Below are 7,736 nucleotides of genomic sequence, written 5' to 3'. Positions count from 1 at the left end.
ACTTTTCCCATGTAGATTTTTACAGAATATTGAGTAGAGTTCCCTGTGCTACACAGTAGGTACTTGTTGATTATCTATTTTATATATAATGGTGTGTGTATAATAATCCCAAAATCCTAATTTATCCCTCCCCCTCCACTTTTCCCTTTGGTAGCCTTAAGTTTGTTTTCTATGTCTGTGAGTCTGTTTCTGTTTTGTAAATAAGTCCCTTTGTATAATTTTTTTTACATACCTCATATGTGATATCATATGATATTTGTCTTCCTCTGTCTGACTTACTTCACTTAGTCTGGTAATCTCTAGCTCTATCCATATTGCTGCAATGGCAATATTTCTTTCCTTTTTATGGCTAAATAATATTCCATTATATACATATATGTACTACATTTTCCTTATCCATTCCTCTGTTGATGGACATTTAGGTTGCTTCCATGTCCTGGCTATTGTAAATAGTGCTGCAATGAATATTGGGGTGCATGTATCATTTCAAATTATGGCTTTTTCCAGATACATGCCCAGGAGTGGGATTGCTAGATCATATGGTATCTATTTTATCTATTTTCAATTTTTTAAGGAACCTCCATACTGCTCTCCATAGTGGCTGTATCAATTTACATTCCCATCAACAGTGTAGGAGGGTTCTCTTTTCTCCACACCCTCTCCAGCATTTATTGTTTGTAGACTTTTTGATGATCGCCATTCTGACTGGCATGACGTGATAACTCTTTGTAGTTTTGATTTATATTTCTCTAATAGTTAGTGATGTTGAGCATCTTTTCATGTACTTTCGGTCATGTGTATGTGTTCTTTGGAGAAATATCTATTTAGATGTTCCACCCATTTTTGACTGGGTTATTTGTTTTTTTTTTCCTTTAATATTGAGTTGCAAGAGCTGTTTGTATATTATGGACATTGATCCCTTGTCAGTCGCATTGCTGGCAAATATTTTCTCCCATTTTGTAGATTGTCTTTTCATTTTGTTTATGTTTTCCTTTGCTGTGCTGTAATGTTCCTGTGGATAGCAGGTAAGTTCCTCCTCCCCCTGCTATACTGATGTTCATGCTGGAGTAGATGACAATGCCATGCATTTTCCCCCACTGGTAGGCAATTTGATAGCATCATTGGAATTGGGTGTATCCGCTTTGAAAAGTAGTTGTTTTCTGAAACACCTTATATGTGTGGCACAATTAGAGAGACCTTCCCTTTAAAGAGTAATGTCAATCCATGGTTTGGAGTAGGGGCTTCACCATTTGTTACCAACTAAGACAGTTGACCCCAGCAGAACAAAGATTTGATGGGATCACCAACAGATGAAATCACAAGAAGTGGTCAATAGAGAAGCATAAAGTGACAAAGATGAATGCCTGACTAAGTGATTATCAATAGCCAAGGCAGACTAATGAAATATGGTAATATTCCTCCTGGCTGAGGGATGAAAATCAGCAGCTCTCCAGCAAGCTCCATAACATAAGGTGGTGCTGATGACAACCATGTAGTGTATGTACTCTTACTGCTGTTTACTTAGTGGGTCCTAAGGTGTTCCACAGGTATTCAAGGCTTCTGAGTGAGGGATGCCCTCCTCCAGCACTGTGGCATCTGGCATGGAACTAAGAACAGGGCAGGTTGCCACCGTGCCCCTAGCAGGGTGTATATGACAGAGGGCAAAGTTTGGTTGCATTTTAGAATAAAGATAACTCAGTATCTGTGTCAAGCTTGCTGGATTCTTTCTCTATTGCCCGAAGTATAATGGGAAACTGGTGATGGAGGATCAAGGGCTCAAGGGATCAAAGCCTTTGACAGTGTCTATTTCCAGGACAACATGACATGTGGCTAGAAGTTATTGCTCTAAGGGCATATAGCATGGTGCCAATGAGGACAGTAACTTGCATCAAAAGACCAGGGACAGTGTCTAGTGACCATGAATTATCCAGAGACTCTGGGAGGCGAGGAGGTTACTAAAGCCTCTAGTTTACTAAAGTAAAGTAATCTCTGAGCTCTGATACTAATAGTAATGCTTATTGAATTTCAATTTGGACAAATTCTAGATCCTTTTATTATAGGGTATCCCATTCAAGGTGAGCCATTTTACAAGTAATAGCATAAATGGCCTAAGTAAAATTTTAAAGTAAGGAATAGACTGCTTCCAGAACACAAAAAGACCTGAAAGATGTCAGGCTTGTTGTTAATGTTGTGTGTGCTAAGATGGTCAATAGCTGTCTCTTGCTAGTGTCAGGAATGGAACAACCCTCATTCTACCAAATAGCTTTTAGGAATTTAACCAAGATGGCACGGACCTGCAGTGTGTGTGAAGCAATGGTCAGTCCCCTTTTTGGAAGATTCTTTGTAAGTATTTCTGTGTCTTGAATAAATGTCAAATGCATCCCTTCTGAGTAGAATGTTATCAATGTGATGTCATACCTGTGCTTCTGGTAAAAAGTTGGATCAGATTAAGACCTTGCCTAAAAAGACAGTGTATGATGACAAGGTAGTTGAAGTACCCCATGAGTAGCCAGGTAAAGTTTTACTGTGACCTATGGAGGTATGGTTAAAACTTTACCTAAGAGACCATTTAAATAGTCACTGTACAAAAATTTTAGACAACTCTATAATCTCAAAATATTTACCAGTGGTTTATTGAATGGAGTCATTTATTTTTTGATGGTTTGGTGGTTACTAGATAGACTTCAGAGATTCCTCTCTACCATGCTTATAAGATTTTTTTTTTCTTCTAGAGAACCTCAAATTAGTATAATCAGGGTTTAGAGCTTTCTCATGGCATAAGTAGAATAAACCTTTTGGATGTGCCACAGCTGTGCCATGAGTGATTTTCCAGATAGCCATGAAGATCAAGCTAATTTCTGGTGATAGAAGAATAGGCAGAAGCAGCAGCAAAGGTAATGCAGAAGTCTTAGTGAACCATTTGTTTTTAGGAGTGTGACCTCTATATGCCAGATAGTAGCTTCTCTTCCTGCACATGAGTGATCACTCAATGAACATGCATTATTGCATAAGTATCTGCCTTTCCTTGGAGCACTCTACAGAACAGAATCTAATGCCTGGCTGATGTACAAAACTAACAGTCACAGGGAAGAGTTGTTTCCCTGAACCTCAGCCACTGTTCATTCTGGGAACAACACATTCAGTTCAATCTGAAAAACAGAGATAGTTTAGGGCAAAACATATGAACCCGAGCCACTTTAAAGAGGACTCTAAATTCATACTCCTTTTTCTAAATGCCAATTCTTAAAACTTCCAACACATAGGTTAGTTAAGACAGAGACTGGGTAAAACTCCAGAAAATATAGCACAGAGCAGCACCGCCCAAAGTGCAAGGTAACCACTAAGCAGTAGCTCAAAGAATATACTGTCAGCAGGCATCAGAACCAGTTAACAACATGGAGAAAAACAAGAAAAAAACCCTTGTATGTAGCAGTGGTCATTGTTAGACATCCTTCTCACAGCACCAGGTGTTGTGAACACTCTACAGATTCAAAATGGACCTCCACCCAACTTGGTTCTGATGAGAATGATGATGCCACACACACACCAAAAGATTGTGAAAAGGTTAATTACTCACATAATGAGGCTTTGTAGGGAGAACAAAGTAGATCCCAAACAGGTACAAAAATAATTTGAGAGAGCACAGTAAGAAAACTGGCTTGGGGTTTTACAGTGACTAGGGATAGGACAGGAATGAGAATTTCCTAAAGGCAGAGACTCATGGTTTGAATTCTCAGCTCTGCTAAGAGAAGGAACACCCTAATTTTCTTATCAGCTTGTCCAGCTGTGGGCAGAAAGGGAAAAAGGAGGAGTGAAGCCTAAAAGCTATCAGTATCAACATCAATAAATGGAGTCATACTCTTTATTAACTCACATATTCAACTATCCCCCATCCATCTCCTTCCACATGGCAATCACTGATATTTTTTTCTGTCTCTATAGTTTTGCCTCTTCCAGAATGTTGTGTTGTCAGAATCTTACAGTTTGTAGCCTTTCCAAATGGGCTTCTTTCATTTACTGATACACATTTAAGTTTCCTCCATGTTTTTTTCCTAGCTTGGGAGCTCATTTCATTTTATTGCTGAATAGTTAAATCTCTTGTGTTGATATACCAGTTTGTTTATCCATTAACCTATTGAAGGACATTTTGTTTCCAATATTTGGTAATTATTAGTGAAGCTTGTATAAACACTTGTGTGCATGGTTTTGTGTAGACATAAGCTTTTAATTCAGTTGGGTGAATATCTAAGAGCACAAATCCCAGACTACACGTTAAAATTATATCTACCTTTGTGAGAACCTGTCAAACTATCTTTCACAGTGGCTGTACCATTCTGTCAGTCATGAATGAGAATAAGATAATCAGTTTATATTCTCCCATTTTTATTAGCTTAAAATTATTCATAATTCTCTGTCATATAGACATTTTGAATCATTCTCCCCAATATCTACATTTGAATATACACCCTAGTAGTATGCAAATGTGCATTATTTCAAAAGCTAAACTTCTACTGGCATCTAAACAATCTGCATTGGGAAATGATACACATCCATCAAGAACCATTATCAACATTGTATGGTGCAGAGGTTTCATATATTTATCATAACAATAAATCATATGAAATGGGTATGATTATGAAATAGAAACTTATAGAGAATTAATGAGCTGTTTAAAGCCATAGAGCTAATAAGTGATGTTCAAACTCAAGGATACACATCTTCAGAGATGATGCTTTTTTCACCTCATCCTACAGCCTTTTCATATTAGTGATGAGTCACTCACGTGGATTTGAAGAATATTAAAGTGGAGGAGAAATAAATTAGATGGGAAGTGTAACTAAACACACAGGTAAAATTAGTGTGTGTCTCCATCAAGTGTGTTAGCTTTACAACCACACCTGGAGTAAGTTTATTTTCCTGGGTTTTGTCTGGGCTTCCTGTAAAGATCCTTCTTCATTCTCTGTTCCACTCCAGACAATAAGAAAGGATTATCTTTTTACGATACCCATATTTTATAAACAGCTATTTAGCCTTTACTTTGGAGAACATATTTTACTCTAATATGGTAAAGATTTCTAATATTTTTCCACAAAAGGAATAATGGCATCATTACTATTTATAGAGGCTTTATCTGAAACACAAATTAATGTCCATAGACTAAATGCAGTCAACAGAATGTATTGTTTGTCATCTCTCTCATTTTAAAGATTGGAGTTGACAAAAAGCAATCAGTAGATTTCATATATAAATCTATGTATCTGTTGAAAAGAAAATCTGTCAAACTCTTCCTATGTCCCTGAGTGGTCACAAGTACTAGACACATGTTCTGCTGTCCACTGTAGTCCTTGCCTCTTCAGGTTGCTTTTTGCAGTTTCTGTTGTTATTTTTCATCTTTTCTTTGGGTATTTTTATGCATTAGGGATAGAGTTTAATGTCTTCATATCTCCATGTCACACAAAGAATTGGGTAGATAATATTTTTTTCTAGAAATAAAAAAATTCCCACATATTTAATGTGCATCCAAATATAGACATTTAAATTTGTAATCCTTGTTTTACATTATCCCATTTTGCTCACTTATTAATTATTTACTTTGTATCATCTATTATACTATAATATCCTATACTGTACTATATTTATTAAATATATAGACATTTGCATATTTTCAAATAGATTAATGTTATTGAGAGTTGGTATTTATACATTGGTTCATAGTAAGGCATCTAGAAAGTAAGTAATGAGCTGTGTGCTCTAAACTGCCTTATAATGCATTATTTATATATGGATAATATAATGGAAGTTTCTTAACTTCATTTTTTTAGAATTTACAGGCACATGGATTGCAATTCAAATTTCATTTTCTCATAGCAACATGTTTATTAGAATATCTTACATGTAAAACACAGGTTATACACTCACAGACATTCTGCACACAGCTGTGTCTATTTGTATTGTATTGGTGCTAATTAATTTATGATAGCATTAAACTTAAGAATTTAACCAGAATTTCTTTGTGCTTCAATATGCCTGGAGGAAATAACCAAGAATCAGAATCACTTTTTTTTTTTTTTTCTTTTGTGATATGCAGGCCTCTCACCATTGTGGCTTCTCCCGTTGCAGAGCACAGGCTCCGGAAGCAAAGGCCCAGCAGCCATGGCTCACGAGCCCAGCTGCTCCATGGCATGTGGGATCTTCCCAGACTGGGGCACGAACCCGTGTCCCCTGCATCGGCAGGCAGACTCCCAACAACTGCGCCACCAGAGAAACCCCAGAATCACTTCATTTTAAAACTACATTTCACACTTAATGTTGCAGTGATTTTTAATCATTGTCTACTAATATTCAAAATAGGTACCATGCATGTAAACAGTTTATCAATTGTGTTCTTAATGCTTGTGTCTAGACATGGTAATTTAGTTCAGAAGGATGTGTTTTTCATTTATAAAATTTATTTTATACCATATGTAACTTCAGGGTTTACAATTGCAAAAGTAAACAAAATAATGTATACATATAAGGTTGTGTTTTCTCATGGACTTTTCTGTTAGTTTGAAATTTAGAATAAATAACTTTTTGACTTCATTTTTTTAATTGAAGTATAGTTATTATTATTGTGTTTGTTTCAGGTATACAGCATAGTTATTCAGTATTTTTGCAGATTTTATTCCATTATAGGTTATGGAATGAGAATAATTCCTTGTGTTATTCAGTATTTCCTTTTTCCTAATCTATTTTTTATATAGTAATTTGTATCTGTTAATCCCATACCCGTAGTTTGTCTCCCCACTTCCCTCTTCCCTTTGGTAACCACAAGTTTATTTTCTATATCTGTGAGTTTGTTTCTGTTTTGCATATACATTTATTTGTTTTATGTTTTAGATTCTACATGTGATATCATATAGTATTTGATTACTGAATTATTGTCACAATCTAAGACAATAGATTGTGGTCACTGGTCTTCAAAATTTTTAATGTTTAATCTAATTTAATTAAAATTTCTTAAGAATGACCTCAAAATATGTCTATTTATGTGCTTATTATAAAAATATTTTATTGTATACTAGAATACTATGCTAAAATATTTTGCATTATAAAAGATAATCAAAAATATGAATTAAAATGAATGAGATAAAAGTAACATACTTTAAAGTATTTTCTGTTATATAGATATAAGAAGTCTGTTTTCGTATATAAAAATCATATTGAATTTAAATCTTTGGTTTATCATGTGACTTATTGCATTCTTTGTGTGACCATGCAAGATTCCAAATCCATATTGATTTTATTATTAAATAATGGCAGCTTGATTAAATATGCTTCATTATTTTTTTTATAATTTTGCCATAAAACTTTGTACACCAGAGGTTTATTTTGATAATGACTACCATATCTGAATGACAGATTTCACAGATAAGTAGATCCAAATGGAAGTACATCATTAGTTATGCTCTCTACATTATGATGGTCAGGTTCCAAATCAATCTAACCATTATGCAAATATTTTTGTTAAAATTTTGCTTGTAAATTTTTATTTTCTCTAATGTTATTTGATTGTTATTACAATCAAATAACAATGGAAACAAATAAACTAATGGAAAATGTATTTTTTTTATATTTAGAGCATATATTTCTCTGAAAGATTTTTAAATATATTAGAAAATACTTTGCTTATAATTTTTAAGCATGTGAATATGAAAGGGCTTTTATAAATGATAGCAATATTGTAGATAACAAAG

This window comes from Mesoplodon bidens (assembly GCF_964165515.1).
Source record: "Mesoplodon bidens genome assembly, chromosome: 17".
In the NCBI taxonomy this organism is placed as follows: Eukaryota; Metazoa; Chordata; class Mammalia; order Artiodactyla; family Ziphiidae; genus Mesoplodon; species Mesoplodon bidens.
Note: the sequence above shows the minus strand (reverse complement) of the source record.